Consider the following 11,985-nt stretch of genomic DNA (forward strand, 5'->3'; position numbering starts at 1 on the left):
GCATCAAATGAACCATTCTCTGTGTTTGCAAGCACCTGGACACAGCTGCTACCTGTCTTCCCTCCTGTTCTCCATCTCCAGCACAGGATTCAGTCTTCCGAAGACTGGAAATCTTCCACCTAAATGTAGTCTTTGAGCTTAAAATGCTTCATGCCTGTGAAATATAATGGGTTATGATATGCAAGCAACCAGGCTAGATGATCTAAAGGTACCCTCTGGCCATAAGCTCTATCAAATTCTTAAACCTATGAAATTGCAGAACACAAAATACAGGATAATGTTAAGTCAATGGGAGTGATGGAAATTAAGTATCAAGTGTATTAAACCCCAAATACTTGGTTTCATTAAACTCCAAGAACCAGAATTTCTCCCAGGCAATCCCATTTCATAGGATAATAAAAGAAAGAGGAAGAAGCTTTAGGGCCACTTGACCAGTGTCTCCCTATATTTGCTAAGTGCACACACTAAAACTAATTTTCAAGGAATTTAATGCCTGAGAGCTGATCCAGCAAATGAAGTAAATCCTGTCTTACAGAACACTTGCAAGTCACTAGGTAAGAAATATTCCCAACACTGCTTCAATAAGCTTATATATGCAAATTTAACTCCAAGTACAGACAGGTACTGTGACTCTGTCTCAGCTGCTGGGGACTACAGATTTTTTTGGCAGAATGGGGGAAGAAATTGCTTTTTAAATTTGGAAAGTTTCAATATTTAGAGCAAAGATCTAATACAGTTTGAACAAAATCCTTTTAAGTCTATTTCTCAGTTACTTAATCTAACAGTTATCTTAGTACCATATATACACACACATAAAATTTATTTATATATTTATAGACTTATTATTAATTTAAGACAGCTTTTCATATTTTCTCACATCTCCCAGGGAGGTGTGGTATCATGTGCAGTGGAAAACTATAGTTAAACAGATCATGAATATCATCAGTTTGAAGATTTATAGTGTTTGCCCTGATCAGACGTGTTTTAGACTATCCTCAGTCTTTATTCTCTTTCTTCTCTGAAAAATTTTCATATGTGTTACTGATGCAGAGAACACACTGAAACTCTTCAATACACAAAGTAACTTCCTACTTACATTTTTGTGTCTATATATTTATAAAATCCAGAACACAACACGTGGAGATATTGTTTTATTAATCCCTGGCTTTCAGTAACCAAATATCTCCTGGAACAGATGCAGTCTGTGACAGGTGCCACACTTGTGGCCCTTGATCTGGACGATATGTAGAATATCACAGATATTTTCTAGTTTGGCTTTACAAGATGTTCTTTTCCCACACAAATGGTGATGAGTTGTTCTATAGAGGGTTTCAATCCCTGGATGCAAAATAAATGCACATTTGGACCTCAGGATTGGCACAACTGGACAAAGCAGAATGAAGGCCTGCACTGAGACCAAGACTACATGTACAAAGCCAGGGAAAACCTTTTCTCCAAAAAGCCCTTGCAAGAAGCAATTATTGGGACATAAAATCTCTTCCCAGGGCCATACATACATGGCAAAACAAATTTTAATCTTTGGCTTTCCAAAGATTTCCCCTGCTTATGCTTATTTTCATGAAAGGCTTCTGCTACTGCAGCGTCTGGCCTGGTCATCACAAATAGGAGCTCAGGAGATGAGGTTATCCTTCCGTGGGTCTGCACACCTGAAAATTTGCACGTTCAGAGTTGTGATGTTGATGAGATCAAAGGCAGCTCCTCCCTGCAAACCCATACCTAATGAAAGCAAATATATACCTGAAATCTAAAGCTCTTACAGGTGAAGTTTCTAGGACTCTACTTCAAAGGGGTTTTGACTGAAAGGTTATTAGAAATACGCTGAAAATATTTTTTAAATATTGGGTCCCTGTGATGTTTCAAAAAGCATTGTATCTCTTCCCTGACTGAACATATAAGCATAATTAAAGGTGATTTACATTTAGTAAGTGTTGTGGTTTAAACTGGCAGGCTGCTAAACACCACACAGCCTCTTGCTCACTTCCCACACTACAGTGGGATGAGAGAAAGAATGGGGGAAAGAAGGGGGGAAAATAAAGTAAAATTTGTAGGTTGACATAAAGACAGTTTAACAAAATAGAAAAGGAAGTGAATAATTAATAGCAACAATAATAATATAATAATAACAGAACTACAATATACAAAATTAGTGATGCACAATGTAATTACCCACCACTCAGATTTCCCTTAGTTTAAAGGTTTATAGAAGTATGTTTATATATATATATATATCTAAGCATGACGTCATAGGGTATGGGGTCTCCCTTTGGCCAGTTTGGCTCATCAGCCCTGGATGTGTCCCCTGCTTCTTGTGCATCCACAGACAAGACTGAAAGGCATGTGCCTAGTGAAAATTTTCTATATGATTGCTTTTCATGTCATCAAAATTCCACATTCCCAAGTTCTTAATCTTTCCTTTTTTTTTTTTTCCACAGTATCTTTTCTGCCTTCTCCATGTAACAATCAGTAACTTTTAGGGAAAATGTTCTTACTGCATTACTTCAGAAATGCTCTTTGATTTTTTGTTTACTCCCTTTCCTGGCTGTCCATTTGAAATGCTGAGGAAGGAAGAGCCTGGAGATAGAAGGGCTGGACTCTGCAACAGCCTGAAGTCTATCCATGAGGGCAATTCAGAATAAAAGAACGTGCCTTGTTCAAGGCACAAAATCAGACTTACTATTCTATTTTAATTCTGTCTTTTGCTACATAATCTTGAGAAAAATAGCTAAGACTTCATCCCCCATTCCCTGTCTCTAAAGGAATAATAAGATTTATAATATTAGTAAAATCTTTGTTTTGGACATGAATGCATGACAAGATGGAGGCATCTGAGTGGTATGATAATGCAGGTCACAAAAGTAACTTGGATCAGTAATGTACTCAAATGTAGTTTACTGGAAATCTTAGCCCCTGGGCTTGCCTTTTAGGATCAGAAATGGTTAATCTTTCCACTACTTTTATCATTATTGCCTTTAATAACCTTAGATTTCTCTTTTTGTTCCAACAACTTGCACTACATGAGAACATTTTAACTACAGTTGTGACATTTTCATTTGAAGTTATATGTGTGACAGTGGCTCTTTAAACCAACACATCTGGACCATTTCTATCAGAGCTATATTTAAGTTTATTTGTTTTGCTGATAAGAATTCTGGAATTACACTTGCAAAGACCAGCCTGTGGGTATCAAGGATATCATTAATAAAAAAACACTTTGGAACAGGTGCTCCTTTCCACAGCAAGCTTCATTTCCACCTAATGATCATTCCATAGACAGATGCTAATAAAGGACTTATCCTGGTAGGTGCTCTGTATCCAATTGTCTTCAAGGGAGTTAACAGGAATTCTGGCGAAGTTTGATGCCTTCTCCTTACACCCACAACATTTTTCTCCCTCTTTGTGTAATACAGTCATTCTCCTTCAATGAGAGTTTGTATCTTCCCATTAACTCGTTAACTGCACTTGTAAACTGTCACCGAAGCAAGCAGATCTTACAGGAATCTGGACACAATGTTGGCTTTTATTGGTAAAACACAATTACAAAGGTAATTGGCTCCTATATATCTGTGTGGCACTTTCTTGGCAAGAGCTTCTCCCGTTCCTGGACTGCCTTCCCCTCTTCCACTCCTCCTCAATATGTTTTAGTATTGGAGCCAATAGCCTGGTGACCATTCAGGGGTTATACTTGGCAGGTTTAGAACACAGATGCTGGATTGCAACGTTCAAGGGCTTGCAAGAGTTTTTATACCAAGCTCTCCGAGTGTGTCCATCTCTTGGACTGTGCAGCAACTACAAAATTGCCTTTAAATAGGGTGAGTTAACCTGTTGATGAGTTAAGCCCATTCTGTAGACCTCTAGTTTCTCCTTCTTTATTTTAGCTGGAGAGAATTACATTCTCTCACCTTCAGGATCACGTTTTCCAAGTATTCTCTTACCAAGATGAGTCAATGATGATTTTATGTAACTTTTTAAAGATGATAGAGTGCCTTGAAGACCACCCACCTAAGCCCCTCTGCAGTCATTGAGACAGAATATCATTTCTGCGTCCTACTACAAATAATCCAAAGTGTAAAAGAAAAAAAAAAACATGCCAGGTGGCTGAAGTGGGAAGTGGGGCTAACAGAATGATGTAAAGCTGTCAATTTTTCCACCAGTCAGAGGCAGTAATCACAGCCCACAAAATGCAAACAAATATAGTCCCCTCTATAATACTTTCTGAGTTTACCCTTGAATGAGATCCACTATAAACCAGTTCTTCCAGGGTAAGAACAAACTAGGTACTGCTTCATTTCCTTCGGAAAAAAAAAAAAAACTCAAATAATGATAATAATAAAAACAAAAAACCACCCAAAAACAACACCAGAAAAAAATCCCTAAACCAAACCATGGTTCCTCCTTGGAACAGTGTCAGAATTCCTGGTGTACACTGTCCTTCAGGTTGTGGGCTGGGGAGTAAAGGAGTTTTAAAATGAAAGATGTGACAACTCAGTATTGAGATCAAATTCAGTGAGATGAGGTTTTATAAAGAATATCTCAAAGAAAAACAAAAAATTAATTCATCAGCTTCTAAAAGATCTGAAGCCCTGCAAGACAGGATCTGATTTAGATGTTGTGCATTGCTAAAGCTCATCCGAAAAGAACAAAATGAAAAAATACACATTTGGAGAATATAGAAACTTCTTTACCACTCTTTTTAATTCCTTCTTTGCTATTCATTGTTCTTTCCCTCTTTTTGACAAATTAATATCTATAAGGTTCCTCAGTAGGGAAAAAAACTATTAAAAAAGGATTTGGGGAGTCTAGAGGTTTGCTTATTACTGACATAACCAATTGTCACTTCCATTTGGACTCTGCAGAGCTATAAAGATGAAATTTTCAGCTGCGAATCCAGTGAAGTCAGAGGCATTTAAAGATGTCCACCGGTTCTGAAACTTTTGCTTTCAGCTCTAAATGAATGTATGCAGGAGCAGGAATAATGTTTAATTCTTTGCCAGAATACAAAAAAAAGCCAAACTCCATATTCTTTGTTTTTTGTAGGTTGGATAAAAAGACCAATGTCAGAATTCTTCCATTTCTGGTCAGGGAATTTTGAGGCAGATGTGGAACACTATATTTTTGGAAAGTCCAGACGCAATTAACACATGAGTTCAATAATCAATAACCACATCTGAAAGCTCAATCAGGATGATCATTTGGAGCAATGTTGCAATCTGTGCATGAAGCAATCTCTTTGTTTTCTGCTCTGCTGACCAGAAATTTCTCAGCTTGTTAAGGGTTGAAGAAATGTGGTGTCAAAGAGCAAGTCCAAAATACAGAATAGAGCTGTAACTAGAAAGAATAAAAGAATTCAGGCAGTGCTGTCAAAGTCAACAAATGTTAATTTGTCTAAGGACTTTTTAGGGATGAATTTTACCGTGAAGAAAGATCTCACAAGTAATAATGCAGTTTCTTATTTAGCATAGCAGTCAGATCAAAAATGTTTGCGTATTTGCACAGATGTATGTATGCCTTTTCCCACTGCAGAAGCTTTATTTCTTCTGAAAACAAAAATAGCTGTGTGATTTAACTCTCCTACTTTGCTTTGCAATTGGATGTTTATGAATAGAATAACTGAGGCAGCAAATATGTCATGAGCAATCAATAGGTTGTCATATATTTCTATAAAATATTCATCAGATAACTTGAAACTGAACAAATTCATAAAGCATGTTGTACCCACTTTGCTTACACCAAGCACTGCTGGAAGTATTAGTTCCATTGGCATCCTTAGGAATTCTCACATTTGAGCAAAGATTCACAGTCTGGCCTGGGAGGATTTTGTTTCTTTTTTAAGAGTAGGCAATTACATAAATAAATAGAGTAGAAATTTCCTTTTGTTAATAATACATCCTTAACTGCTAGAAAAAATTACCTGGAAAAGCAGTGGATTTTCCACCACTGAAAGATATTAAATCACATTTATATATATTGTAAAAATATTTGATGCAAAATGACTGAGCAAGAAGCTCTTTTTGATTTCCTCTGCTTGTGAAAGAAGGTAGACAGTGATTTTCTTTCTAGTCCTAAAATTTATGAATCTATGATACTTACAGTACATTTGTAGATGATTTCTAAAAAAGAAGTGGAAATAGATCAATAAAATTCATTGTTAGTTGAATGCAATTTTTTGGTCTCACTGTTTATTCTCTACATGCACCTACAGATCCATCATGCACAAAGTTAGGGAAAATTTAAATGCAAGTCTAATTTAAGTGAGCATAACCTTTTGATCTAAAAAATAAACAATCTAACAATAGGAAAAATTGCAATCTGTCAAGACATATTTGAGTTATTTTGCAGTAATTGGCTTGGCAGCAGCTTCAGTCACAGATTTCTGTTTCACAGATTGTCCCCAAATGAATAAAAGGTTTGCTTTGAAATATAATTAATACTACATTCAGCTGCAAGACTTTCTCAGGTTGTCAAAGGAAGAAGAGAGAAGAGAAGGGAAGGGAAGGGAAGAGAAGAGAAGAGAAGAGAAGAGAAGAGAAGAGAAGAGAAGAGAAGAGAAGAGAAGAGAAGAGAAGAGAAGAGAAGAGAATATGAAATAGCTAAACTAAATTTAAAAAATTTGCTAAAGCGCTGCAGGGGAAAAATGAATTTAAAAAATGACAAAAACTTTTCAGGCACTTTTTTTCTTTTTTTTTTTTTTTAATATCAAATCAACCATCAACACATAGTTCAATAATATTCCATGAACTATACAGACACTGTCAGTTAAGGTAACATATGATGATGAAATATTTGGTCTCACAGTGTGTGTACATTACAAGGCAGAAGAGACAAGAAAACTCTATTTTTTTCAGCACTGGAGTCGTAAATATCTGCTTCACATACACATACATTCATTTGCACTTTTAATCTGTGTACAAATGTTTAGGGCTCAAAAAGATCACTTGTGGAACTTGCTGACTCAATGTGCAACATGCAGCAGAAATAGAAAAGTGAGTGCAATTCTTCTCCTCTTCATAATTAAGGCATTAATTGACTCAGATTCCTCAGCCACTCTGTACTCCATTTTTTTCTCCAATTTCTTCAGTGTGAGATTTGGGATGTGCACACAAGGCAGGGGATACAAATCCTTGCTGGAAGTGAAATGAAAGCAGAAATTTGGTGTGTGGGGTAGGGCTGTGTGATCCAACCTGTCACTGGGACAGGGCATGATGGTCCCAGGTCACAGGATAGAGGCAGGGCTGGAGAGAGACCCCTCTAGGCATGCTAAGGGCTGTTCTTGCCCTCAAAATCCTGACACAATCCATTTTTCCTCTGAAGACCACCTCTGTGATTACTGAGAAGGCAGATCCTGACAGTTTAGGTGCCAAAATCCCATGGCCAACTAAGCACCAACCTACACAGAAATGTTTACAAAATTTCCTTGATACTTACCTGCATGTTTTATACATCAACAGTTTAAAATGAATCTATAATAGTTTTGCAGTACACTCTCTCACCTATTTAAAAATTAACAGCATTTCCCAGCAGACAGCAGTGAGTGAGAACAGTTCAAATCAACAAAAACCATGTAAAGTCCAGTGAAAATAGAAATGGAGCAATGCCTCCTACAAGATTCTTGTGTTGCAGCAAAAAAAATCTTGTTTCCTGCTGAGGTTTCCTAGCTGGTTTTGGAAGGCAGCTCTGGTTGGTATTGCTGCTTCCTTTTCATTAGAGACATCCATGTCTGAATTAGTCATGCTGCATTCCCATCACTGTCAGTGAAGAAAACTCAGGGCTCAGCTTATTTATGACCATATCTCTTAATGAACAGAAATAGATGGCCACTTCAGGCTTTCAGGAATTTAAGGTTGAATAAGAAGCAAAATCCAGCGTGAGTACTACTTTATTTATGAACAAAATAAGAAATTACAACAGTTGATTAGAGAACAGGTTTTCCCAGATGAACACTAGATATTCCTAAATGTTCTAGTTATTTAAAATTAGTTCACTTTTCCTCAGAATCTAGAAGTCAAAATCCTCTTTGCTTTGCCTGGACTTTAGCTGGGTAAATTAAGCACATGAGCATCTACAAGAAGTGGCTCATTGCTTCAGTCTGTGTGTAACCTGTTATCACTGCACTTACAGTTCACCAGGAGCTTCACACTGTCAGACATGATTTACAGTGAATTAATTCCACATATTAACCAGATTCCTTTTCTGTTCAGGTAATTACCAGTGAATTAGCTGAATTAGTTGTGTGTTTTGCTTGTCCAAGAGAGCTTGGGGAGGGAAAGGGTGTGGCTGTATCTCTGAGGTAGCTACACAGGGTGTAAGGGATTAGCAAGAATCAGCTACTGAGACAGGTTGATGTACAAAATGAAGCTGTTTGCAAAGGATACTGTGAAAGAGGAGAGAGAAGGGGGAGACTGAAGATGTGGCTTAGTGTATATCCTAAATCTGGCTGGAAGATGGGCTTTGAACAAGCTGTTATTTTCCACATGGGAGTAGCATTGCTACAGTAAAATGCCAGATTTCATCCATCATAATGTCATGGCTCATATTAAAATGTCTTGAGGGACCTGAGGGAGGGATGGGCAAAAGACATCAAATCAATTTTCAGGCAATTGCTACGGTTTTCAGAACCTAAGCCCTGTGTGATGGCGTTATGGTTGCACAAAGGGAGGCTGTAAATAAGGTCCATATATCAAGAGAGGAAGTAATTTAGAAAAAGGCAGTGGATTTGACTTTTGCATGAGGCTGAACATACAGTGAAGTACAATCACGTTATCATTCTATATATTCTTTACAGAGATAAGCACCAAATCCATACTTATGAGAAATTAGCACATCAGCGTAGTCCCAAAAGTGTCAGCTCCAGAGAAATTAACACATCAGTGCAGTCCTAGAAGTGTCAGCTCCAGAGCAGAGTAGCTCTTTTTTAATAATAAAAACCCCCCCAACAAAACAAAACAAAACAAAACAAAACAAAAAAATAAAAAAAAGAAAAACCATTAAACAAAACCACACCTCTAGGGTTTTGTGGTTTTTTTGCATTTGTTTAAATTAGCATTTAGTTATAATATATGCAAGTCAAACACCATTATATAGCTTGATTCTTCTGGAAGCTTGAGCATTAAGGCATTAAGCTTTTGCTGGGAAAAAAAAAGACTTTTTTACGGGGTGATTTCAAAGAGAGAGAATGGGAAATTAGCCCCAGGATAGTCCTGCACTAGAAAAAAGTAGAATTTGAGAGTTTTATGGTCTACATAAACAAGGATAAACAGTTTTGTGATGAGTTTTTCAAGACAACAAATGGTCTGTGTACCAGGGTGTGCAGGGGGCAATGTTTGTACAAAATCCCCAAGCAGGTGGCTGAGAAGGAATTTGATCTACCTAATGACTTAATATTTCTGGATGCTTCATCCACTTAGGAACTCTTCTGTTTCCAGGTCTTTCTGTTGGCAAAGGACCAGCATATATGAAAATCTATTCAAGGCATCTGAGTGCCTTCATATTCCATCTGGAAACAGAATCCAGGGAGTTGCTTGTGAAAAGTGTATGAAAAAAAATTCTTGTTTCTCAGGTATGTGCCTGTGGGTATTTACATCCTCTGTGAGCCATGTAGAAGGAAGTCAAAAGAAAAACATCCATGAAAGAAGGTCTAGAAAGGTGGTTTTATCTGAAATGGTCATTACCATTGACATGGTTGACCTGCAACAATCATTAAAGGAAGAATTTTCCTTGTAAATGGGTAGTTTTAATCTTAGGCAAGGAAATATCAAGATTTGCTACCCAGCATCTGTTTATATCTTGTATAAAATTATCAGCTGGCCTCAATCCTAGCCAAAGTGGGCATATGGCAGAATAAAAAAAAAACTACAATACTTAACACTAATCAACATACTTGTTGGCACTGGAGCTGGGTGAATAATTCAGTTTCTTTTCTGTTTGGTAGCCAAACCACACAAAAAAGGTGGGGGAATTTACTACAGCAAAATGTCTCAGCAAAGCTAAAAAAATTGCACAATTTTTTCTTCTCAAGTGTTTCATCAATACAAATGCATAAATTTACTTATTTTCGTTCTAAGGATAGTTGATGTCATTACTTGATCTTTTTCTGTCAGTGTAGATGATTTGCTTAAGTACAAGATATTCTTCCAAAACATGAAGTCAGTTCATTCTGGAGAAAGTAAAACCATGCATTTTTAAGTAGTAAAATAAAATAATATTACATTCTCAAAGGGCCCATGTTCTTTTTCATTGTCTTCATGGCTGAAGAAAATTACTGGTTTTGCCTCCATTTCCAGAGATTGTCTTCTCTTCTTCAAAGCTTTATTTTTCAGTAAATCAGTAAATTCACTGTTCATTAGAGAAAAAAAAAAAAAAAAAAAAAAAAAAAAAAAACAAACAAAAACCCAATAACAAACAGACTGTACATTACTAATTTTTAATTCCATATAATGGGAACCAATATACATGGCAATTGAAATAAATTTAAGTTTAATCTTTTTCTGTGGGCCAGCTAGTCTATTGTCCATTGGATACATTAAGAATTTCCTCCTTTGGCTTTATTTACCACACTAACAGCTTCAATGTGTAAATTAGTTTGATGATTTGTTCTTTCTTTCAGCATAGACCTCATAATTATATTTATTAAGGTTCCAGTATAAAGTATCTGTTCTCTGTGTGCTGTCCATTGTGAAGCTGAACTTGTGGTCAATAAGAACTTCTTTATAATGAAAAAAGGAGTTGCATGGCATTTAAAAAGTCTCTTGGAGCATAGATTACTTCTGATAAATAAAGATTTCTGAGTTTGGGAGATGAGATCTGTTTCTTTTGGTGAGCTGTAAAAAGAGTGAAAAACTCCTTCAATCATTTCAACAATGTCTACGTTTATTTCCCCGGAAACATTTGTCTAATGAAAATCCATCCTACCCTACAAACAGCAGGAGAGGTGAATTGTACTTTGTGAACTCTGATTTGTATTTTTTCCCCTCCTAGAGTCCTTCTCTGATTTTGCACCTCTGGTGAAAGTGATGCTATTGATTGCTCAGGTCTGATTTACTACGGTGCATTAATGAATGCTTCTGTGTAAGCCTGTTAATATGGCATTCAATTCAATTCCTTTCTTGAGCTTGTGTGCTGGCCTCCAGTTACCATTCCTAAAGGTCACAGGTCTCCCTCAGGTTCTGCATCACATTTGCCAGGTCTGTACAGCTGCCTTGCACAGCCCCTGGCACCCGAAATGGCACCAGATGTCTGCTCACAGGTGAGTGGATTTACCTCCGAGGACTGGATGCAGCTCCAGCCTCAGATGAGGTGTAGTGCTCACAACAGAACAGGTTCATTTTTGTCTACAGGGCGTAGAAAACTCTTCAGATTATCAAATGAGGGGCCAGCTGGATAACTCTCATCTCCACTGAGCTCAGTTTTGTTGACCACACAGGCATTTGTCATTATTTGAGATGCTTGAGTGTCTTTAAGACATTCTCATGGTGCTTACAAAAACGACACATGACATGCAGGGACCTTTGCCTCCTGAAAGAGCAGCTCCAAGTGGGTCTCTGAATTGGCTGTGCATGTCAGAATAAGGACAAGATTATTCAAACCCTTCTGACTGTACTGGAAAATAACTTAGAATTGCTAAATTAGGTACCTTCCAAAACTTAGCACTACAAGCCCTTGAGATCTGTAGGGCTGGCAGATGCGACACAGGGCTCAGGCCCCTCTTTAGCAGGAATTAGATGTCAAGATGACCTGAGTTACCTGCAGTGCCATTAGATGTGTGGTTGAATCAGCCCTGTGTCCGTGCTAGGTGGGGCAACAGCAGTAAATCCTTCTTGTTCTCACAGAAGCCCCTGCAAAATCAAAATTAATCATCAATATCTGAAGCTGAATCACATCCAAAACTAGATGTTCACCTAAACTGGGCACACACGGAGCCAATAAGGCAGTTAAGAGTGCCAGCCAGAGGAAAAAAAAAAAAAATAGCCT

The 11,985-nt window shown here is 37.4% G+C and overlaps 1 long non-coding RNA gene across 1 annotated transcript in view; it reads right to left on the reverse strand.

Annotated features, from left to right (window-relative positions):
• Nucleotides 1-10,674: 10,674 nt before the first annotated feature.
• Nucleotides 10,675-11,985, reverse strand: part of LOC119708715 — a 45,116-nt gene continuing 43,805 nt past the window's right edge. The window contains exons 3-4 of the long non-coding RNA XR_005259156.1: nucleotides 11,758-11,849; nucleotides 10,675-10,835 (exon numbers count right to left, since the gene is read on the reverse strand). This is a non-coding gene — a long non-coding RNA (uncharacterized LOC119708715). The remainder of the gene's footprint in view (nucleotides 10,836-11,757; nucleotides 11,850-11,985) is intronic.

The sequence above is a fragment of the Motacilla alba genome, chromosome 1A, assembly GCF_015832195.1.
Source record: "Motacilla alba alba isolate MOTALB_02 chromosome 1A, Motacilla_alba_V1.0_pri, whole genome shotgun sequence".
In the NCBI taxonomy this organism is placed as follows: Eukaryota; Metazoa; Chordata; class Aves; order Passeriformes; family Motacillidae; genus Motacilla; species Motacilla alba.